The sequence below is a fragment of the Microtus ochrogaster genome, chromosome 21 (genome assembly GCF_000317375.1).
Source record: "Microtus ochrogaster isolate Prairie Vole_2 chromosome 21, MicOch1.0, whole genome shotgun sequence".
Classification (NCBI taxonomy): domain Eukaryota; kingdom Metazoa; phylum Chordata; class Mammalia; order Rodentia; family Cricetidae; genus Microtus; species Microtus ochrogaster.
In genome coordinates, this window is record NC_022022.1 from 27,294,122 (window position 1) to 27,319,755 (window position 25,634).

The following is a 25,634-nucleotide window of genomic DNA, read 5'->3' on the forward strand; positions in this document are numbered from 1 at the left end:
AGGCTGAGGAAATGTTGGATTAAGAGAAATGAAGACTGAAACATAGGATAGACCGGGAAGACTGAAGGTTAATACTAAACAGCTCTGAGTTTATTTCTCAGTCAACATATATATTAATTTCAGGCAAAAGGCAGAACAAAGAGCAGTTAAGTCAGCTAGCCACCTCCCTGCACTGTCCTTGGGAGGAAGCTCAAGCAGGTGCATTATCTCAATACAAGAATTCAGCTAATAGCAAGCAGCTACCAGTCATTAAGGAGGAGAGCCTCTGGCTGGCATACACCAGCCCAAATCTTAATAGAAAAATGTACTCTAAAATGCTCTTTCTATGGACTAACACAGATGCTACACACAGCCCTCAAGATTACTGGAAAAAGAAGAGCAGGCAAGCTTGAACTCAAGTGACTTCTTTAAGTCAGAAATGACTCCAGATGCAAACTGAGTCACATGTGGGCTCCCACAGGTGTGGGTATAGCAGAATGTTGTTAGGAGTCTTTTTATTGCTATGTTTCTTTAGCAGAACCAAGCAGGCAACTGGAAATTCCTGAACAATTCAGGTTATTGCCAAGGCTATCGGTTGCTCTCTACAAATAGATGGTAAGACACTGTTGTTGAAGAAAACACGTATCTCATTTAACGCAGAGAAATTAAGTTGGTGCCTAATTAGAGCCTTCACTCCTCTTTACTAGTGTTCATGGTCCTGGAAGGTAGTCAGCTCACTATCAGAGAAGAAAGGCATCCACTAACCCAGCTACAAACCCTGTGATCTACATTGGTGACTTGCCTGCATGATGTGCTGGTGCAATGATGCTATAAAGAATTGTGGGAATAACTAACCACTATCTGATTGGATTTAATGCTCAATTGATGAGATGAAACCCTGCCCAACATGGCTTAGGAGGCCAAGAATTTGAGTCTAGATTTGGCCATGGGCTTAGGAAAAACCCAAAGACCAAATTCGATATTTCAGAAATTAAAAACAAAAAATTCTGGATTTCAACTGTTGGCATGAAAAAATGTTCTGGATTTGAATATTGAGCAGGTACAATTTGTTTTTTTAAACCTGTGTTTCCATTACAATGGCAGAATTCCTTTTAAAAATATTTTAATATCCATAGATCTGTATAAGATTGGCCATGGATAACAAAGTAACACAGTCAATACTAGGCTGTCTAGAAATGTCCTCTACCAAAGCTGTTAATGTGTAAGTTTTAAGTTTAGCCTCAGGCAGGTATTTTGGACAAAGGCAGAAAGCAGCAACATCCTTTACCTAAATATCACAAGAACGATCTCTCGGCCACATATTGATATTCTTCTCCTCTGAAACCTCCTGAGCTGGGCCCCCACAGTTCAATTACCTCAGTACCACCATCATCCATGCTCCTACTAGTATGGACCATTAAGCCTATTTAAAGTGTTCAACTGCTTTTCTAACCCAAAGTTGAGAAGTCCACCTTCCTCCAAATAAAAGCCTGGTCAGGCCAATCAAAGCAATACCCTAGTGAAGAGACACAATGACGATGGCAATTCTAATATATGAAAATATTTAAATGGTGCTACCTTAAAGTTCAGATGTTTAGTCCCTGATTATCAGGGTGGGAATCAAGGTGGCACACAGGCCAACATGGCTTTGGAGATGTAGCTGAGAGTTCTACATCTGGATCAGTAAGCAGTAGAATGAGGGAGTGATGCTAAGTCTGGCTTGAGCACCCGAAAACTCAAAGCCCACCCCCAGTAACACACTTCCTCCAAAAAAGGCTATGGCCAGTACAGTAAGACCCCAATAAAGTCTGAGTCTATGGGGGTCATTTTTATTCCAACTACCACACCTTGCATTGTGTTTTTTATAGTGTCTGATGTAGGCATTTTCTCCTGTTATAGGGTAATGCCATTTAAAACCCTTTGATATTTTTTTTAAGCTTCTATGGTAGTAAGTTACATATGTTATTTTCAAGTCTTTATTTTTTACTAAAAATTAGTTTACCTTCTTTGTACTTCCTCCTCTCTGCCCTCCAATCCCCCATCCCACGTAAAACTTCCTGTTCCATTATTCTTCTTTTTCCTATGTCCTGTGTTCTATTCCTCTTTCTTGAAATCCCATTCATGGCCCCTTACTAATTTCCTGACTTCTGTGTGTGTATTCCAACTGAAACATTCCTATCTAAATACTGAGAACTAGCAATCACTTGAGAGAGATCATGTAGCATTTTTCTTTCTGGGGGTGGGTTGCCTCATTCAGAATTATTTTCAGCTCTATCCATATACTTGAGAATTTTATTTTTCTTAATGACTAAGTAGTATTCCATTCTGTAAATGCACCCATTTCATAATGCATCCATCTATTGATGGGCATCTAGGCTCTTTCTATTTCTTGGCTATTTTGAGTATAGTAGAAATAAATCCGAATGGGAAAATAAGTCTATTGTAAGGTAATAGAGTCCTTTGGGACTATGCCCATGTTAGAGTTTCTTCAATGAGGTAACACATGATGAAATGAGACAGTATGACATAATAGAAGAAGCAAAGGAAATCTGATTCTTGAATCTACCAACAGCTGTATTTATAATGATTTGGAGGCTTAGTTTCCAGAAGTAGCAGTAATTTTTGAGGTAGTAGGTTAAGAAGATAATTACATACAGATTGTTCTCTTTATTTTCTCCTTTCTTCTTTCCTTCCTTCCTTCCTTCTTCCTTTCTTGTCTGTGTTTTTATGGGCATATGAGTGTGGGCCTATGCATGCCACAGTGCTAATGGAAAACCGAGGACAATGGGAGCCAGCTCTCTCCTCCCACCTTGCTTGATGCAGGGTCTCCTTGTTTTTATCTCTCTGCTGCACACTCCAAGCTGTGAGCTACAGGGGGATTCTCCTGTCTGATCTCCCAGCTTGCTGCCACAGAAGGGCTGGCGTTGTAGACGAGCATCCCCACATCCAGGTTTCGCCATGCGTTCCCTGATTAAACTTGGGCTATCAGGCTTGTGCAGCAAGTGTGTTAATCATCTGAGCCCCTCCCTGCTCAGACCTTCTTCTACCCACACCCCTGCTTTTCTTCTGTCACTGTACATGTACCCGTTGGTTGAGTGTCTGCAGAGTTTGAAAATCATTGTGCTGTTCTCATCCCATATCTTCCTTTCATGGTTCTTCTTTCAGGCCTAATATCATCAGTAGGACCAGAACTCCATGTTCCTGTGAATCTGATTCTGTATCTAAAGAAGAAAAGTGAGTGATAAAAATAAGTTATAAAATAATTCAGAGAATTGTAATAATAGTAATGGTCTAAGATTTAAAGGATGATTATGTACTAATTTAATATCCCTTCTCAAACATTTTTCAAATTTGTTTACAATGCATAAAACAGTCAGAGGATAATTTGCAAATGATTATGCAAATGGATTAGAAAGATAACCAAGAGTCAAAGTCTTTTCTAAAGGCAAAAAATTTAATTGGTTTCTTTTGGCTGATTTCACAAGAGTTTTTAAACAATCCTTTGAATACAGAATTTTTTTCCTGCCTGGTTGTTTAATAGATCAACAGTTAGGAGGGTTATGTTAGTTGGCAAATAGATCACTGTTGGTGTGTCTCAAAGAGTGTTTTGGTCTTGTATGATGACCCGACCAGTAAAGGGAGTTGTGACAGATGACCCGAGTTGGAATTCTGCAACCCCCATGCAGAAAGAGAGAAGGCACTCTTCCTCACTGTCCTCTGCCTTTCACATGTGCGTGTCATTGCAAATGTGTGTGTGGGGGGCACATGTACACACATGCAAACACACAGAGGCACACACACACATGCACAAATAAATAAATGTAAAACATCTTCACACTGAGAGTGTACCCAATCTTTATGGATCTTATGAGTAGAGAATATTATGCATCTAAGGCTGGCAAAGTTTACGTGGGGAATGGAAAATGAGGACTTATTTCGTATACCTCCATATTTGCATTTTTAATTATTGCAAAGAGAATTCAATCCTAAATAGAAAACAAAATTAATTCTCACTAACTGATTCTCTTGATGTTTGATCTGATGTAGTGATTTGAGGATAGTCATTAAGAGAAAGGTAAATAAATAATTTCTGCCTTCTTCAGCAGACTCCTCCACAGCCCAATAAATTGCTTATTTACTCACAGTCTTTCTTGACTAGAGAAAATTAAGCCTGCTTCAAAACAAAATAGAAAGTTCTGGAGGATGTCCATGTGCGTTTCTACTTAGCAGACCTTTAAAACTGCCTGTGCCTGGGTTCCACTTCTGTTTTCCCTTTCCTATTTGAGGCTTTGGTATCTCAACAGCCTCTGAGATAGAAACAGGCCATTCTGCCCTCTCACAAAGCACCACAGTGCTGTACGATTCCTGATGCTTAGATCCCTGCTTTTGGCATTTGCTAAACCTTCATTCAGGTGGCATGTCCATCTGCCTAAAGATCCCACAAGTAGTTGGGCATTGTGGGGAATCATGATCCACAGAGCGATTGTTGAGAGAGGATGTGTAGCCCGATGCAGCCCACACTGACATGGGCTAGCCCCGAACTCAGCTTCATTCATTTACCATGGCTTATATTCAAATTCACAGTCCCACCCAATGGCAAACGCAGTGGTGGCTGTGGGCCAGCTGTACGAGCTGTGGAAGTCTATCGTGTAATTAGTCTGAAGGCACGTAGGGACTCTTCAGGCCAATGAACACCTTCTCTGTTGGGTCAGCACTTTTGTTTCTCCATGCTGATGAATGGGATTTTTTTGCCATAGTCTCAAATAATCAGACAATAATTTTTGAGAATGGAGATTGTTTGGGCAACACGATAAGCTCAGACCGTGAGATGCAAATACTTTTGCCCCTTTTAAACTCTCTTTAACTCTTCTTTTTCAGATGATCATGCAATGTTTAATGGGCTCCTCATCATAGATGAGACACAGCTCCCAAGATCAAACAATCACTTTTTTAAAATTGATTTTATTGAGCTCTATATTTTTCTCTGCTCCCCTCCCCTTCAACTCTCTTCCTTGGTCCCTATGCTTCCAATTTACTCAGGAGATCTTTTCTTTTTCTACTTCCCGTGTAGATTAGATCCACGTATGTCTCTCTTAGGGTCCTCATTGTTGTCTAGGTTCTCTGGGATTGTGAATTGTAGGCTGGTTTTCCTTGTTTTATGTCTAAAAGCCACTTATGAGTGAGTACATGTGATATTTGTCTTTCTGGGTCTGGGGGCATGAGAATAGTATGTAAGAGGAAATCTATAGTGTAAGAATTCATTTTCTTCATTCGCTAAGTGAACAGAATTTTATAAATCATTCTCAAAATGTAATTTGAGCAGCCTTGACAGTCCTGCAGGATTATAAAGAATCGCTTTTTCACAAAGATGGTTACGAAACTTGGTAGAGATTTAGAAATACACATTTTTAAATTACGTATTAATTAAGGGAGGAAATCATGCTTAAAAGAAAGCCCATAGCAGGCAAGTTATAACATTAATCAATAAAGGAGAGCTACTCATCTATGTAGCTGTCTTAGTGTCCTATTGGTGTGAAGGTTACTATGACCACAACAACTCATCCAGAAGAATGTCATTCTAAGATGTACTTCTGAAAGCAACCCTTTGAAAAGATCTGTCAGGTACAATTTGACATTCTCAGTGAAGAATTTTTCCTTTCAATGTTCCCTCTCTGTTGGAATTTTCCACATCAGAGTCTTATGTATTAAGGTTCAGAGCGCTGATCAGCATACAGAATCATACCAAAATATTTTATGACTTTATTTGGCTTGATTTTGATTGACAACTCATTGTCTAATATCAGGAACTTTAAAATGTTAATATAACCCAGGTTCCCTGTTCCTCTTAGCACTTTGTTACCTGTCATAATATCTTAAGGTGTCACACTGCCCCCGTCAGCTTCTGTGACAGACAGATGAAAAGGACTTATGGCTGATTATTTTGAAAGGTAGAGTGGAGGAGGCCTCTTGAATATGACTTCTTTGGCTTCCCACTTGTTTTAATTTGGATTTAAAGTACTAGAAGGGTCATGTTCTTTCCTTAGCAGGTGCCATAGGTTTTTAGTGTGTTGTGGGTTAGTTGCCTCAAGACTCGAGCTTAACATGGAAGTTTAGTCTATTCCAGAATCTTTTGTTCATTTGCTTGAAAATATCCTTTTGTGACATACACAGAGGAGGCTAAATCCCAGCAGATCCAGGCTAGTTCCTAGAAGATCCCTTCGTAACTTCTATGAGGTTATATTAAATTATAATGAAAGTACAGGAGTATATTTGTCTATTTTCAGTAGTGAGACATTTAAAATGTTTTCTTCATTCCCTAATTCAACAAATTGACTGCGATGATTATTATGTTTAGGTATATTTCAGGGAGCATTTACAAATCACAGCTCATGAAAGGGTTGTAAGGTAAATGAGTCGATGCTTAAATAAGGGTTTCATTAAAAGAAACCGTCAAAGATGGTGACAGGTTCTATGCCAGCAAACTCACTGATGCTTCCAAAGTCTGGGTGATACTTTTAGATAGTAAATTAAATAGGACAGTCATTGCTTTTCTTGAGCTCTCTGCTTATATCTCCATTCTGAAACAGATTTAATATATAAATATACATGTATACATATCCACACACATACATACATACACATACACACAATAATATATTGTATATATTAATATACAATAATATATATACAATATATTAATATACAAGTCATATAGCTTAGGCTGGTATGGCAATTCCTTGGTTCTTTTGGCTAGCAAAAATCCGGTGAGATTGGGTGCAGAAATGGGCTTTAAAAGAATTACTTCCTATAGAAACTGTTAAATGTCTATCTACCTTTTCTTTTGTTTTGAATGCACATGCTATTGACTGCTAATATTTAAACTTGTGAGACCAAAGAGAAAAAAAGTCACATATTTTCACTTGCTACATCTTGAATGCTTCTATGTAGACCTTCCACTTCCTTATTAGGCCATTCACAAAAATCATTATGTGAATGATACCCAAATAAGGGTAGGAGCTGATCCTGTTCATAATTGTGCCTCTTTATGGTTTATCTGTGTTTAGTAAACTGCATTGTATGTTTTAAATATCTGGTACTAAAAGAGGCCCCTCCCTCCCTGCTGTCTTTTCTTCTGAGATAAATAGTCCTTGTATCTATGACATTAGTGCTGGCTATGTGGTGTGCTTTAGCAAATGGAATGTTGCAGAAGGTATGCATTCTGTATCTAGGCAGAAAGTTTTAGAGTGGTTCACACACAGTTCTTCTTTTGGGGAAGAAGGTTTTCCAAAATTTTTCCTAACTGGGGATAGTCATAAAGAAGAAGCATGCAGTAGGAACACAGACAACTCACTGCCAACATATCACGACATAACCTTTCATTGTATAAGTCCCTGAACTTTGCAGTTCTCCTATCACAACACAGTGCAACTCATGCTGCCTAATGCCACAGTATGTGTCAATAAAGCCATTCAGACAGACACAATTTATGCATGGGAGTCTCCATTTCTATGACAACATAACAAATAACCAACTTCAAAGTAGAAAGATTCACTTCAGCTCACTATTTCATCCCATAGATGCTAAGTTCCATTGTTGTGGCCTGAGGGTGAAGGCTGGACACAAGCCTGGATATCATCATAGTGGGTAGCATGTGGCCATGGTCAAGCTTACCTTGCTCTATCCTGTGAGACAGGATACAGAGTGTGTGACAGGGAAGAGGTAGGGTAAGGTTGGCTTTCCAGGACAACCCCATATCAAAATCATTCCAGTTCCCTAGAGGTGAACTTAACATGCATATTCTAAATTAGGAATTTGTTAGAGAGGAGCTATCATGCCAATAACTAACATCATTCCTTCATTTTGCTAATTCACTGATTATAAATGAGCAAATAGATGCCTGAGACTGCTATTGTAATAAGTAAAACATGGTTGTATTCCAGCTGCCTCTATGCCTTCTTACACGGTACCTTATTTTATATGTACACTATTCTGTACACTAAAAGATTTCATGTCTATCCACAGTGAGGAAGCCTTGGGAAAAAGTTGTGTGACCTTGACACATGTAAAGAACGCATAGACTTTAATAACATGCATCTTTCTTCCCATTACATGAAAATCCAATCTGCCCATGTGTTTTATGTTTTTAATACTGGCCCCTGTGTTGCTTAAAATTTATCTTGATCCCATTGTTGTGTGTAGTTTTTATTATCTACAAAGCTATATAATTATAACTTCATGATTTTATGTGTATCTAAGTCAGAATGATCTCAATTAAACATTGTAATATTACTAAAACTGTTTGTGATTACAATTTCTTAACCAGATTAAAAATTATCTTAAAAAAAACTAGTTTCCTGTTATCATAGAAGCTCTTCAGACTTGATATTTATGATAGAGTGTTCTGATCCTGCTGTCAAAATGAGATAAGTGACTGACATATTTTATTTGTTAAACAACTTAATTCAAACCTTTGATCATATGTTAGGCAGTGAGTTCAACAGAAAAAAATTAGAATGCTAGAAAATGAGGCTGCAAACAATTAGCATTTATTATTTTGATGTACACAAACATCCTGTTATTAAGAAGTTCTTTCGAGTGACTACATTATTAGCTTAAAAAAAATCACAGTGACATTACCAACTTATAAAGGAAGGCGTAACTTAAAAGTTTTGCTCTGTTGTTCCACATAAGGGAGCAATCACTTACATAGGTAAGTCATTGCATTTCATATTTATGCTTTACTGTATTCGTAAAACTAATCAGATAGGAGGCTTCTCAAGTTCTGTCTCTCCTGCACATAAACAGCATCAGCAGACTGTAGCCTTAGGGTTCAGAACTGTCCGTCTTTGTTCAAGGAACATGCCTCATCTACCAGGAAATGCTTTGATCTTCAACCAAAAACATACCTCATGTGAATAGTGATGGTACAGCTTTGTGGGTGGAAGGCACCGCACAATACACAGATGTGTGAGAGTTACATATAACACAGGCACGGTGACCTGTGGCCAGGCAGAATTTCTGAAACTCAAGGTTGTCACACCTGTCTCTTAGCTATGCTTTGAGAGTCCCATGACAAAAATTTGTCTAATCATGTTAAGTGTTTGTTTCCACTACAAACAATGAACATTTGTTTTAGTCCTTCAAGAAACCATATTATTATTTTAAGTCACTTTTTTTTAGATTATTGTCTGATTTATTTGAGAAGTCCAACTCAAAATTTCATAGTGTTTCAAGACTCAGATGAAGGCCCTGTGATTATTTATTGTATTAATACATATGCCCCGAGACCAGTGTTTTTCAACCTGTGGGTTGTAGCCCCTTTAGCAAACATCTATCTCCAAAGATATTTACACTATGGTTCATAACAGTAGCAAAATTACAGTTATGAAGTAGCAACAAAAATACGTTTATGGTTGGGAGTCACCACAACATAAGGTCATGGCATTAGGAAGGTTGAAAGCCACTGCCCTAGACAATGTACACATTTCTCTCTCTCTCTCTCTCTCTCTCTCTCTCTCTCTCTCTCTCTCTCTCTCTCTGTGTGTGTGTGTGTGTGTGTGTGTGTGTGTCTTTTTACAAATTTATCTCTTTTTATCCTACAGGCCACACTGTAAGATGATAAGAATCTGTGCTCTGGCTTTTGAAATAGTAACAAGGATGAAAGGGACATCTGTGTGCCTACATGATGATTTGGCAAGAGCAGATGGTATCACAGCCAATTTGACCTCTCTAGATTTCAGTAATACACATCTCAGTTAACCAAGAGAAACCCGTGAACAGGGCTGCTTTGCATATTATGTAATATTACTCTGATTCAGATAGCTATGGAAGACACACTTTATAAGAATGACATTGGTTATTTTTTAGTACCTTCCTCTCCTTTCCCAACAAAACTAAATTTTCAAAGAAATATACCACTCTTTTGTGCTTTATACTTTATTTAGATTTACACTGAACCTAAGTAAGTATAATAGTCAATAGATAAAATATATTTTTAAAATTATGACTTAGTTCAAGAAAGTTGTTAGTTTATTTTTAAAACAGTTTAAAATTTATATCTAGGGATGTTGATGGCATCTCTATAATCACAATATTCAGGAAGCTGAGGCAGGAGGATTGTGGATTTCAATTTGGCATAGGCTAGATAAAGGAGCCCTGTCTTGAGTAAACATATGAACAAACCAATACCAATCACAAAACCATATTTTCAGAGAAACTGAGAAAATTTAGCAGAGTTTCCATACATTTCCTTAACTATTTCTGATTAACATCTTTACACTTACAGTACATTTCTTACTATTAATGAACCAATGCTGATACATTTTAATGAGCAAAAGCCTCTAGTATATTCAAATTTCCTTAATTATATCTTTTCCTGCCCAGGGTCTCATTTAGGATGGCACATCAAGCTCAGTTTCTAGCCCCTGATGAGCATCTTTGCTATAAAGGATTTCAGACTTAGATATTGTCTGCATGTTAGGCCAGCGCGCGCGCACACACACACACACACACACACACACACACACAAATCATGTTGCAAGTTCTTTTAATCATTATGTCAGATCCCATTGTTCTTTCTAATTTTTTCTAAGGTCTAGTTTATTGAAAATACAACTATATAATCTTTTTCTATTTATTGATGTTATCATGGTATACTTTTATCCATTTTTTTCTCTTTCTCCCTCCCTGCCTCCCTCTCTTTCTCCTTTCCTCCCTCCCTCCTTTCCTCTGTCCCTCTCCTTTCCTTTCCTTTTTCAGTGCTGAGGACCTAATGTAAATTATGAGTCACAATAATAAATCTACACCTTTGTCTTACAACCTACCCATGTTTCAACATTTAACAATTTAAGCAATAACATACAATGGGGACTTTCTTCTTTTTAATCCATGTTTTCTCTCTTTGTCTCTTAATTGGTGTATTTAAAATGTTTCAATTGAATGTGAATATTAATACTCAAATTAATAACTGATATATCTATAGAGGTTTTCTCTTGTTTTGCTTGTTTTTCATTTCTTCTCTTTAGACTTCTCTTGTTTTAATTACACTGCTCATCTATCTATCTATCATCTATCTATGTATCTATCTATGTATCTATCTATGTATCTATGTATCTATCTATCTATCTATCTATCTATCTATCTATCTATCTATCCACTCACTATCTATCTATTTATCGTTGGTTTCTTGAGACAGGGTTTCTTTGTGTAGCAGCCTTGACTATCCTGGAACTCACTCTGTAGACCAGGCTGGTCTCAAACTCACAGAGATCTGCCTACCTCTGCTTCCCAAGTGCTGGGATTAATGGCATGCACCACCACCGCCCAGCAATTACACATTTTGTATGGTTTCATTTTCTCTTAACATCAATTACAAATTCTTATAATTTTTTTTTAATGGTTGCTCTCGAGTGTCCAGCACAAACTTGCCACAAGTGCATGCTTTAGTTTTCAATGCCATATTGCTTCACACATGCTGTTAGAATGGCTGTGGTTTGCTTCACGCATGTGTTAGAATGGCTGTGGTTTGCTTATGTGCTATCATCATGTAACTGTGATTTTTATTATCTTAACAATTATGTATTAGACTAAGAGTAAGAAATACAGTATTTTACTTTACAACCACTTTTTTTCTCTAGCTCTCTTCCTCTCTTTATGCAGATCTAAGATTATGGCCTCCTGTCCTTTGGTACTGCTTGTAGGCTGGGTCTGCTGACAATAGGGTCTTCCAGTTCTATCTTTACCTTTCAACTTTACTTTTGTGGAATAATTTTTCTAGATATGAAATTACAGATTGAAATGGATTTTCACTTTACCTTTTCTTTTAATGTTTCAAACATTTCATTCTTTCATCTTCTTTCTTGAATAATATTTGGTTTTGATTTTTAAATGAGCAACCACCATCACTCTATCTTTTCCCCTGTAAATGTGGATTTACCATGCCTGTGAAGGCTTTGATTTTCCCCAATGTTCTTGTTTTGTGTCCTCTGTTTCTGGCGCCATAGGAGAGCAGGTAGTTGGTATGGAGAAGTTCAATCTTCCCTTCATCCTGCCAAGAATACAAAAGTTATTTTCTCCATTTTGGGAACATGGGCAACTTCCTGGAAGCCCCACCCAAGCAAGTGGCTTTGCATCCAAGACTGCAGCCCTAGAAGCTTTCCGTTCTCAGTGAGGCCTTGTCTTCCAAGCAGTGCAATGACTGTGTATGATTTCCCACCAGTTTTTGGACTCCAAATTTCTAGTCTGGCCGCACTGATCTCAGCCCAGTGTCTCTGTAGTAGTTTGTCTCTTCACGTTTGGAGTGTGGGGCCAAATTGCCTTGGCCCTCAGTTCTCAGAAGGGCTCAGGAAGAATCATCAACTTCCTCTGTTTATCTCTTTTCATCTTATAGGAGTAGGGGTGACAGACTCCAGGTGGAAATCCCATTAAAGACAGCCAGAAGTCAGTGTTTTGTGAAAATATTATCTCATTTCTTTAGGGGTTTTAGTTTCTCAGTGAAAAACATTTTTCTCTGATCTGAACTAAAAAAGTATGCAAACTGAGAAAAATGACACACTACTATGCAGTCATAAGAATGAGTGGAAAAATCTATTTACAGGAAACCCTTGCAAAAAATTTCAGGGTTGTCTACTCTGCACATTCTTTAACTGTTTATAAACAATAAATGATGATTATTATCATCATCATTATTATTGTAAGTTATGATGTGAGTGTGGAAGGCCACAGGAGCCAAGGTATACATATGGATGTTTGAAGACAACTCTCACTACTTCATCTGTCTTGCCAGCTTGTGGGGTCAGGGCTCGAATTCACATTGCCAGGCAGTGTGCCTGGAACTGCCCCACTGCTGAACTATCTCACTTGCCCAACGATACATTTTAAATGCCATTTATTTAAAAATATTATCCATGTTGGGACTTGAGAGATGACTCAGCAAGTAAGAAAATTGTCCGGCCTTCTGGAGGACCTGAATTTGGTTTCAAGAACCCACACTTTGGATAAAATAAAGATCTATCTGATAATCAACAGAAGTGCTTCTCAACATGTGGGTTGCGACCCCTTTGGGGGTGGAACAACATTTTCACAGGGTTGCATATCAGATATTCTACACATCAGATATCTACACTGTGAGTCATAACAGGAAAATTACAGTTATGAAGTAGCAACAAAAATAATATTATGGTTGGGAAAAGCCACAACATGAGCAACCGTACTAAAGTGTCGCAGCATTTTGGGAAGTTGAGAACCAGTGATTTAAGGAGATCTAATGCCAATCGCTTATGTGATGGAGGAAGGTCATTGGTTAATTAAATAAAGAAACTGCTTGCCCTGATAGGTTAGAACATAGGTGGGTGGAGTAGACAGAACAGAATGCTGGGAGGAAGAGGAAGTGAGCTCAGAGATGCCATGCTCCCCTCTCCTGGGCAGACGCGATAGCTCTGCTCTCTGAGGCAGACGCGATCAAGCTCCGGCCCAGGATGGACATAGGCTAGAATCTTTCTGGTAAGCGCACCTCGGTGCTACACACTTTATTAGAAATGGGCTAGTCCAGGTGCGAGAGTTAGCCAAGAAGAGGCTAGATATAATAGGCCAAGCAGATCTTAAATGAATACAGTTTGTATGTTGTTATTTCGGGGCATAAGCTAGCCAGGCGGCCAGGGTGCTGGTGACGCAGCCCTGCCGCTCATATTACAACACTTATGGCCTCTGCAGGTACTACCTACACAGAGCCCAGACATACATACAGACAACAGCAGACATAAAATGAAATGCATACATATTAAACATTTTGTTCAGGAATTACAATTTGCTACATTTTAGGCTAAGGAAAACAATCTAGAGAGCACTGAAAACATAAGTATTAAATATGGACTAGGAGAAATTATTAGAAAAACAAAATATCTCGTGTCAATAAAATAGTGTGAAAAGTTGCTTTAGAAAGTTTAGATGATATTAACAAAAATGGGTTTGAGCCATGGGATTATTAAAAGTCATCATTAAAAACACCTCTTCAGCTCCAGTTTGACTTCTTTTTTTAAAGGTACAGCTATGTTAAAAAAAAAAGTCACTACTTAAACATTCCATTAGAACATTAAGAAAATCTTTAAGTAACTAAAATATATGACTGTTGATGATTAAATGGCCATTGGTGTTTCCAAAGCAAAGAGCACACTGAAGTCAGAGGAAAATCAATGAGGTCATTGGCACATATGCATTCCAAGATCCAGTCATTCTATTTCTGAATTGATTAACTGCAACATATTCTTTTAAGGACGGTTTCATGTCAGAGAGGGTGTCAAGTTCTTTCAAGTTTTATAGTTTTGCACTTATGGGCACCATCCATCAACTTCACAGGTATCACAGATGGCTCTTTCATTCAGGGCATTTGAAGTGGGGTTTCATGTCACGTCCACCCTTGACCAGCAAGGAAAACGCAACACCTGGAGCTCTTCTTGCAGCAGTTTTCAGGACTTTATTCACAGCAATCTATCTCCTCCCCTCTCTCCTTCCTCTCTCCTTCCCTCTCTCTCCTTCTTCCTCTCTCTCTCTTTCTTTTCCCCTCTCTCTCTGGGCAAACCCTCTCCCAGCCCTTAAGTAGGCATGGGCTGCCAACCCCGAACTGCCAGGTGGGCACTGCCCATAGGTTCACACATATGCAAGCAGCTGATAATCATTGCGTGATCAGATCATAGGTCAGGCTTTAGCCATCTCAGGAGTTGATTATACATCTCCATCAGGTGTGATTCTATGCAGCTCACTACAGTTTCATTCCCCATTTCTCTTAGATGCCTAGAGGAGGCTAATGCTGGGGCTTCACAAACCTCACACCGAGCAGCAAGATGCTCCAGATCATCATCTAAACGACTACCTAGAAAGTAAAAACTGTAACTGCATCAGGACTTAGAGATGAAATCGATGTGTGAATGTGAGAGCCCTTAGTTTTGTTTCCCAAGTTTTGTTATTCTACGTTATTTCCTTTGCAGCATCAGTTAGCTAGATGTTTCTAAATATAGTTTAATCTCTTATTATATATTTAGTCTCTCGCAAATCAATTATTAAAAGACAATGTAGACATAGTATCAATATTAAAATTTACAGCATGAGACATTGAAGCCTGCGACGTAAGAACATCAAATCTAGCACGCTGGTAAAACAGAAAAAAGATATGGGAGCGTGAAAACACTGGGACTTACCATAAAGATGAATGTTTCACTTACAGCAATTCTGTATCTCATAACAAAATTTATGTTTTAGTGACTTATTTCTAATTATTGTCATTAAATTGCCATCTGTATTAAGTAATCAAATTTGCATAATTTACAGAATATTCTAAGTATATCATGCAAAAATCACTGGCATAATGAATTAAAAATTTTAGTTGATGAAAATAGAAACCCCCAAAGAAACTTAAAAGTAAAATATACTTTTAAAAGTGCTTTTTTTCATTATAAGAAGGATAGCTGTTTATTAATGGATCATTCAATCAGAATATATCCATAAAAATATCTCTGTGCATCTAGCTAGAGAGTTCACATGATGGGAGGATACAAGCCATCTATTTTGCATTGGGATTAAAACAGTGTGTCTCCCCTGGTCATGCTCTGACTCTTGGTTGCAAAGTTTTGCCCCATAGTTCAGGCCTCACACCTGGGGAATGAGTTTTCCTGAGGAACTTCCATAGAAGTGTATTATTCTTTTAAGTCTTGCTTTCTTGGCTTTGAAATAAATAAATTCTTGGTTTATTTATTTCCTTTCCAGATGACCAGTTCAACAAATTTGGTTGAGTTCTGTGTTGGCTTTGCGCCAGTCCGCAACCACACACGTCCTCAGGACCATAACACCCTGGCCTCGGCCAAAATAATAAAATATCTCCTATAAAATATCATTACCTCCTCCAATGGCTTGGGCCTCCCTGCTCACCCAGAGAAACAATCCACCAGCTCATTGCAGATCTTTCTAGAAGGCTCCCTGTTGCAGTTAGTTGTACTCTTTTTATTTGTTGGCAAAACAGTTCCAATAAGCATTGTTTGTCTGAACAGATGAGCTCATGTTGTCTCTTAGCACGAATACCGTGTTGTGATAACAAGACCAGAGCTGGATGCCCTATTTAGGTTGAAACAGGAAAAAAATGTTTTACTTTTTTCTTTCAGCACAGGTTAGTAGAAAGAGCCTGGGCCTTGTAAATCTTTCTAATTCTGTCATTTACTAGCTGTGAGACTTGGAACAGGTTCCTCTTTGGTGTCTGTGGTTTTTATTTCTCCGTATGCTAAATCAGCTTGGCTGGTTATTATCAGTTGTGGTACGACCCTGCAACTGTCTGTAGTGATTGAAGGAACAGTGTGAAAAATGAAACCCAGGTGATCTCAAACACAGCCTGCAAAGGCTGGTCCCTGCTACAGGTGCAAAGGCCGACCCGAGTGTTTGGAGGCAGCCTGTGGCTCCGTGTTACACTACAACAATATCACTAAATAAATACTTATGATGATAATGAAATGTCATACCTGAAGATGTATATAAATACATGTAACGGAGAACACAAGACAAATCCTGTGCTACGCAAATGATCCCCGAAAGCTCATACTACACAAAGCACAAACAAGTCATTCCTTTGTTCATGAGGCCATTAACTAAATTCTTTCTCAAGCTTCCCCCCATTGCAAGTATCTCCTGGTTTAATAAATGTTACTATTCACATTCCTCTGTCCAATTTCTTGTTCCAGAACACAAAACTTAAGTCCTTCCCACGGTGCCCACCCAATGCTACTAACCTGATACTTGCTACTGTATACTTTTATATCATAAACCATGCATATTTTATTTTGTAAGGTGACAGAATTAATATAAGTTAACTAAGTTAAAACCCTATTGGCTCGGAGTGTATTCCCATTTCTCTGTAAAATAGCAGCGTGTCTAGTAATCTCTCTAAACTCTGTTTTGTACAAGTGTCTGAAGTACGTTTGTATATAGATGTCTAGGAAAATTAAACCCATGTGGATGAATCAAGATTGAGAAACACAGCCCCTGAACCCTCAAAGCAACCTTTGACAGCTTCACAGCACCTTGTTACATACACATTGTGCTGCACAGAGTGAGGCTGCGCACGGGGAGAAAAACCTTGACTTCCCTCTACCCATTCCTTCCTTTGGCACGTTATTACACGTTTATATTTCTAACCCCTCACTTGCTACTCCTCTCACAAAGGATGATGCTAGTTCTATGATGTCATAAAAACAAACTCAGGATCCAGCAGAAGCTGTTCTTTCTAATACTTCCTATGAAGTCATTGCACTGTGAATTACCAAAATGTAATGTTCTTTTTAAACATGTTATTTCTTAAAAACCCATTTCAGACCTGAGAGAAAGCGAGGTTTTTATGTCTCTGCCTGGATTCTGTCCAAATGTCATGTGAAGAATTTATTGTTATTACTGTAATACTTCAGAGGACTGTGGAATGTACATTCAAGGCAGATTTTTAAGCTCTGTAGGGGGAAAGGGAAAAGGGCGGAGACGGTGTGATGGAATTTTAGTCTCTGCAGGAGGGAGGAAGAGAATTTCTTTATGCCACTCCTCCATGCTGAGCCCCTACACTGCAGGGCCACTGGCATCCTTGTACAATATTAAATTATTGATTCCCATGGGCTACTCACACATGTCCAGTGACTCAGAAAAATGTATTGATGATAAGAAGAAGACATTCTAGAGGATAAAAGTGTATAAATGCATTTTGGCAGAATACCTCATTGTTAATATTTTTGTTTGAAATAGACAGCATTTCTGTTTTTCTATAAGTGTGTAAGAATATTACTCATTCTCTATTAATATAATGAAAGTTTCATTCAATATTTAAAGTTCATAATGTAACTGGAAACCTGTAGTAAGTGGTTGGCCAAAGATACTCTATGAAGCTTGTAAGGTTTTTAATGGGAACATTCACTGTTCAAAAACGTTTCATCTACAAGTTAATGATGAAATTCAAAGTCTTCCCTTGGTTCATTCTCTGCCCCGTTTCCTGCATATTTGGAGTTTCCCTCCCCTTTCTTGTGTAAACCTCTTTTTTCCTTCTGTTTTGTGAAAAATTCCCTTCTGTAGTTCTGGTTATTTGACTAGGTGCCGTTATCTCTCAACTTAAGAAACTGTTGTCTGTTCTATTCTAGTTGTCTGGAAATATAACTCAAGTTTCTCCCAGTAGGGGGCGCTAGACAGGGATTGGAAGGTAAGAGGCGGTGGCAGGGGTTCTCCTTCCGGTATGTACTGCTCCTGAAATCATCATCATAGAAGCCTTTCCAGTCTCCGAGTCCCTCCATCATCTCTAGGACCAGCCTTTGTGGGTACTAAGAACCTGATTCCTTCTGAGTTCATGCTCACTGGGGGGCACACTCTTGGGCATCTGCTGAATCCTCTCCCCTCCACAGATATCCTGGTACCTGATTACGATCAATTCCAAACCGAGCATGAATATTTCAGACTCTACCTCTTGAATTAACTTTTCCTAGGAAAACACAAATATTTATCCCAGATACAACATCAAGGGAAGACCAAAGGATGACATCCCCAAAGCTCGACCTGGTGAAGCGATGAGTTTATGATGCGTCCTTACAGAGAACAGCTGAGGATTTCCTTTCAGAAATGAGCGACTCCACAAAAGGCAGCACGAACACAAAGTCCCAACCTGTCAGGGTTGAGGACTCTGTGGAAGCTGTGGCTCCCTCTTTCAGTTAGTCTCCCTCTGCTACTTCTGTATACATTAACATCCCCTGAAATCCCTGGCAGCTGAGGGGAGGCCTGACAGAGAATGAGCAGGAATCCCAGGTGAAGGTCCCATGACTCTCCTCCTCAGCTCTCCATCCCCACTACTGTAAACTCAGCCGATTACATCTTTAGGAAAAGTGGTTTGTTCTAAGGCTTCCTGCTCTATCTCACCACACCTCTTCACAGTGTGCTTGAAATTCAACGAGAATAGCACACACCTGTAAGCTCAAGGCCAGCCTGGTCTACAGAGTGAATACCAGGATAGTTGTGAAGTACCCTGTCTTGAAAAACAAAAATTAAAAAGAAAGAAAGAAAGAAAGAAAGAAAGAAAGAAAGAAAGAAAGAAAGAAAGAAAGAAAAGCAATACAACAGGCTTTACTTTGTAAGGCCTTCCAAGGACATCTCCTCGGAAGGACAGTCCTGCTGGGTATGTGATAACTCTCCTGTTGGGTCAGCTGACTAAAAGGTGGAAGTAAAACAAAATCTCTCAATAAGGAAAAAATTTAAAAATTCTCAGAGAAAGAGAGACAGAGACAGAGAGAGACAGAGACAGAGACAGAGACAGACACAGACGCAGGTTGGGGAATGCTTATATGTCAGGAACCTTATTGACTGAGCCATCTCCCTAGATCTCCCCCCTTTTTGAATTTTTGAGCTGATCATTTATCTTTTTTTTTTTAAATCCCAAAGTGATGAGATACATTGCCTAAATATTCTTTTAGAGGTCTAATTTCTGAAAAAAAGGTGATTGTTTCTAATTTTTCACTTTATGAAAGAATGTAATATAACCAATACATTTCTACAGTTCTTTCCTGGTAGCAATAAGTTGGCTGAAATAAGAAAATATATAGCGGATACTAATTTCAGCACACTTCAAAGGCATAAGGTATTTTAGAAAATTGTGGTCTTGGGTGATTTCATTGCCATGTATCTCTCCCCCTCCTTCCTTTTCCTCTCTTCCTTCCCTTCTTCCTCCTCCTTTTTTTCTTTTTTCTTTTTTCTATTTCTCCCTCTCCTCACCTTCTGTCCTTCCTTCCTTTCTTCTGTCCTTCCTTCCTTTCTTCTGTCCTTCCTTCCTTCCTCCCTCCCTCCCTTTTTCTGTTAATCAAAGAACTGAATGCCAAGGTTCTGATAGTGTCAGATTTCATGATTAAATCTAATGTCTAATTTCACTATTATTTCGGACCCACTAGATATTGGGTTTTACATTTTGGAGACTTTAACAAAAGGGAAAAGTCTACAGGAAACAGTATGTGTGGTTGTATTATAAAAATAATATCAACAAAGAAGTGTGAAACTGCTTTGCCTGTAATTTCATGAATGGCTCTCTATATTCCACCCCTCAGCGGCACTCTCGCAAGAGAAGATTAGTTACATATGGAAAGCTTCCAAAGGGCAGAAGCGAAACCTTGTACTCTCTAGATGAGAAAGAAATCTGGAAATGAGGTCTTAGTGTTTGGCCTGCAGAGAGGCATATAATTGTATAATTTTACTGTAATTCACATAACTGCTGAAGAGGCATTACTGTGGAGATCATTTCTGAGGAACAGAAGCAATGCTCCCTGCAGACAGCCGCTCTAAATTCCCCATCGTCTCTACTTTTACAACGGACACCTTCAAGCTAATGTGATTTCATTATGGCTAACAGCTGGATGATTAAGATAGGAGTTTATGCAAACTCATGATAACTGGAATAATGAGCCTATTGACCACAAGGCCTTCAATAAACATAAATGAGTAACAATGACAAAGTTAGTTCTGCTTTTGTTTCTACTTTGTCTTCTCTGGATAAAGAGAGTCAGCAATAAATACCTTTCTCCTTAAAATTCATATACTTGATTTTAGATAATAAAGCTATTCACAAAGTCTATTCACTTTTGCTCAGTAGTTCCAGTGTGGGCATGTAGATTTGGTGATATATGTAATTGCACATACCCTGGTGTCTTATTTGAAAATCCTATCTAGGAATATCTCTAATTTAGGGCACAACATCCAACATTTCTCCATGCCCTCTTAGACCCTCCCCCTTTTTATTGTTTTTCTCTAAATCATCTCTCCTGGTCATGAAGAAGATAATGTTTTCAGCTATAACAGCATAGATACATTTCCAAATACTGGGCACCTGCATTCAAAGAAGATAGCGGTGGATTCAATTTTGAAAACCATAACTAAGTGGCAGTGGTAGAAGTGGCAGTTTTTCAGGATGAAATTACTGGAGAGAGAGAGAGAGAGGCAGAGAGAGAGACAGAGAGAGAGACAGAGAGACGGAAAGAAAAGTTATCTGAAAACTTCATGATAAGCAAATGAACTCTGATTTAAGAAATCAAGCATCGCCTATTGCTACTCCCATCAGAGGTTCAATTAGAAATAGGATCTCTCTTTGCTTTCCGCCCTACACTGTCCTGTTGTTATGGTCCACACACTGTTTAAACAGCTGCAAGGCTTTACCTTAGGGGTGACTAAATTGCTCTGGTGATGTTGATCCCCATATAGAGCTAAAACTAGGAAGAAACTTGATCATTTGGAGAATGACTTAGGAACTGGGGTGTAGGTAAGTCACGTTGTCTGGCTGAGGATGAGTTCAGAAAGCCAAGTGAAATGAAGGCCTAGTACTAGCGTTGCTCAGTAAACTTGATGGCAAACTGTCTCTTTTCAGCCCTCCCCCCAAATAATGAAACTCAGAACAGACACACATGTACATTACAGGCTCATTACAGATAACTGGAAGGCTGTTGAAACACCAGTGTGAGACCCTGCATCAATCATAAATTCCAGAGTACCAAGGCAGAGCCTGGCATTTGCATTTGTAGCAAACTTAGCTAATACTGAAACTGCTGACCTGGGAGACCAACCTTAAAATTGCCCAATGGGCCAGTGACTTCCTGTTGGCCTGTCAAACATAAACTCTTAAGAGGGAAAGTTGAAGCACAAATACATTGCTTGGGAAAACTTTAGACGTGAGGAGCACTAGCTTGAAAAGGTGTTTCAACATCATAGATCTTTTCCATCAGACTGCTTTATACTTTTTAATCTGCCAATTATGCGGCAGGAGTCTAACCATCTTGAGTCCATTAAATTTGAACTTATTGGATATTGTAAGGGAATTCATGGACCTGAGTATATTAACTAAGAAAACTGTAACAGAATATTGAATACTGATAAAATGATCAGTTCTTGTGAATAAGATATAATTTAAATCAAACCCATGTACATGACAGCATGTTGGATATTTTTGAAATCAGGCTAAGCCCTGCCCTAAGTTACTCCATATTGCACAAAATAGTGGCTTTTTAGACTGTCGCTTGCTAGAGAGACTCTATTTTACAAGCATCTTTTGGCTCTATTTTCTGAATGGAGAATGACTCTGCATCTTGATGGACACATGGATGGTACCATCTGTCTGGACCAATGATGAAGGAACAGACTGTAAACAATTTAATCCTGAAAGCAGAATCCTGTAAATTCATCAGAAGTTATGACTGGAGGAGTATATTAAAATCATGTCAGGAAATCCAGAAAAACAACTTACAGAATTCCAGGTCTGAGAAAAATCTCTCAGTTCAGCCAACTGGACCCTAGAGAGAGAACACCTAATAGCATTAATAGTATAATTGTAAACAGAAGCTTTTCCTCCCATCTGGTCCAGCAGCTACATTTAAAATAATCACTCAGAGGCTTAATATTATTCATAAATGTTTGGCCAATGGCTCATGCTTATTATTAGTTAGCTCTTATATTTTAAATTAACCCATTTCTATTCATCTATGTAATGCCACATGGCCATGACATTACCTCATTTTCTACATGTTTTACTACCTCACAGGCTGGCTTGAATCTCTCAGACTCTGCCCTTCTCCTGTTTCTCTGCTTGGATTTCCCACTTGGCTTTATCCTGCCTTGCCATAGGCCAAATCAGCTTTACTTATCAACCAATGAGAGCAACACATAATCACATCATACAGAAAGACATACCACAACAGTAATGGGGACAGTTCCAGTGACCTGTCATTTGACTACCAGGAATGTGCATCGTTGGAACAATGGGCAGAAAACTTCTACCTCTTCTAGGAACTTCAGTTCCACTTGCTATCGACAAAACTTGCTTGAATTATCATCTATCTGCTTGTCTGCTAATTCATGTGTCTGGGTGTTGCGGGAGGTCCTTCCGCTCCTGGATGGACGTAGGCTAGAATCTTCCCGGTAAGCGCACCTTGGGGTGCGACACATATGATTGGAAATGGGTTAGTCCAGGTGCGAGAGTTAGCCGAGAAAAGGGCTAGAGCTAAAGAGTCAAGCAGTGTTTAAATGAATACAGTTTGTGTGTTGTTATTTAGGGTATAAAGCTAGCCGTGCGGGCAGCGGGGTGCTGGGGAGCAGCCCCGCCATTCATATTACTACATCTGGGCTCATCATCCATGTGTCTTTCTGTTTGGTCAGCTGTGCTTAGTCTTGGCATTTGCTTCTACCGTGTTCCTGGTCCTCTAGCTCACTTCTTTAACTAAACTCAGCTTGGCAATTCTGCTCAAACCTGTGACTTAGGCAAGCATTGGACTCTCCAGCTGACTCTCCTGTAGACCCCCAGCCTTGGTAGTTATTTGACTTCAGCTGAGCCTTTTTAAATGACTATCACCTTAGATTATGACTCTTCATAGTTAGACCACTTTGAACTCTGCTGATGCCTCTTTCACCTTTTATAGATATCTGGTGACCTAAACACACAAGCAAACACATATTTAATGTGTGATATGTAATATGTGCTTTGAAAGTTAGTATTGGAAGCTAAGATTCAAACAAAAAAGAAACTGTTTGCCTCACCCAGGGGAATCAAGAAAAGTTAAACTGTTTGTCAAATTCATTTCCCACCCCCTCCCCAAAGCTGAACCTTGTGAATTTATTGTTAGTCAATAAGTTATGACATTGAGGGAAGACACCAGTGTGTTTGTCTGTTTCTGACATGGTGTGCTCATGACAGACTGTCACTGAGGTCTGGTCATTCCTACCGCAGAATACAGCATCAATCACACAATGGAATAACTGCCTTCATAGTTGGCACATGGCTTGAATGGCTTTGTGTCTGTGCTTACGTCAAAGTATTCTTGTCCTGCCGCAGACGAGCCTTTGTTTTATGTTTCTTTTCAGTTACTGCGTCCCCAAGAGTATTCCGTTTCTTCTTTTGGCCAGGCCTTCCTTCAACCTCACTCTACGTTAATGTTAATGGTTGTTCACTTCTGAATGAACCATTTACCATCCCTACTTTATTTACTGTTAGTGCTTAGAGATTTTTTTAATTGAAAAAAATTAAAACCATATTTCATTTAATGTGAAATACAATTTACGTATCAAATAACACTGCATGAAAATGCTTTAAACGAACAGAAAAGGGGAACATTGCAGGGGTTTTTTTTGTTATCAATGTCTCATATCCTCATTATCTTCTCTCCCAATTTTACCTTTCATAGGATGCTTTAGTTTATTTTTTTCCCTTTAGCTATGGGTCATCTTTTCCAATAATTTTTTTCTGGTATGTCTTTCAATGCCATCTACAAAATCCATACATAGATAAATACACGAAGAAAAAGCTCAAGGCCTTAAAAAAAAACTTCAGGGAAAATGGAGAAGAAATGCGTATTTGCAAAGACTTGCGTAGCTACATATTTGAGTTAATAGCATGAACTCTGAGCCTCTTTGTAGTTGAAGCAAAGATGCTCTGGCCAGTTTCGAGCAGACTGTCACAAGAGAAAAGATGCCCTCATCGCTTTTGAGGTCAGAGCCAGAGGCCCACTCCTTGAGTGTGTCTTTGTTTAGAGGACCTTGGGTGCTAGTGGATGACATTTTAATGACATTATTAAGTAATTACAGTAGTCTGTTTTATAAAGCTTTGAAAGCCCCTTTTAGGGCATCCATTAATGTAAGATGAGGGCCAAATACAACAAAGTAACTGTCTTGTCAGAGGCCAACAAAGCATGATTTAAACACGCAGCTTTTTGATGGTACAGTACAGTTTAGAGGCGGGAATGTGGCTGTCTAGAGAGTGGCAGGCTTTTATTTTTAAAAATCGTCTCCAGGACTGAAATTCCTTTCACATGGCTCTTCCTATAAGTCAGCTAGCAATGATTCAGGAACTCATTCTCTGGCAAGAAACAGTTCCTCCTTGTTGATTAAGGAGCGGCTCTCTATTTGAAAAGGGAACTAGCTGAATAGGAGGATGGACAGTCTCTTGTGAAAACTAGACCAGAAATCAACACGACTTTGTGAGTCGATGGCCACCCACTCTCTGCATTGAGGTGAGCCAAGAGTGGGCAGGTCTGAGGGGTTAGTGAATTAAGAGTTTGGGAGCTTATTTTAACATACGAATAAATGACTTATTATGCCTCCAAAGTTCTTCTCCTCACCATGTGACCACAATGATTAAGACTGGAAATTTTCAAAGCATAAGTTGCCAGCCACCCACTATGACTATAGAAAGCAAATTTATATATTCAGTAAATGCACTGATAGAACATCTGGTTCTAAGAAACGGATCGTAGAGAATCTGCCAAGATGAGTTTATTACAAATTCATGCTTAAATATCTCAATAAATTAATTTTGGTGTTACATGAGGTTGATATAATTACATTTGGAAAGACAACCGACTTGAATAACAACTTAGGTTTTAAAGTAAATTATTTGAACGAGTTCTTTCTGATAATACTGGTTTCCCTGACTGTTTGTCTCTTATAGTCATGCCATAAGCATATAGAAGGAACAATGGACACATTTATATTAATCAAAAAATCACTAAAATGAGACAGATGACAACAGGTAGAATCAGGGTGCATACTCAGTGCCCTTTAACCCCATTGTGTGATTTGTTATTAGTACCATTTTCCGATCCATTCCTATGTAAGGCTTGGTTGGCATCTGGAAG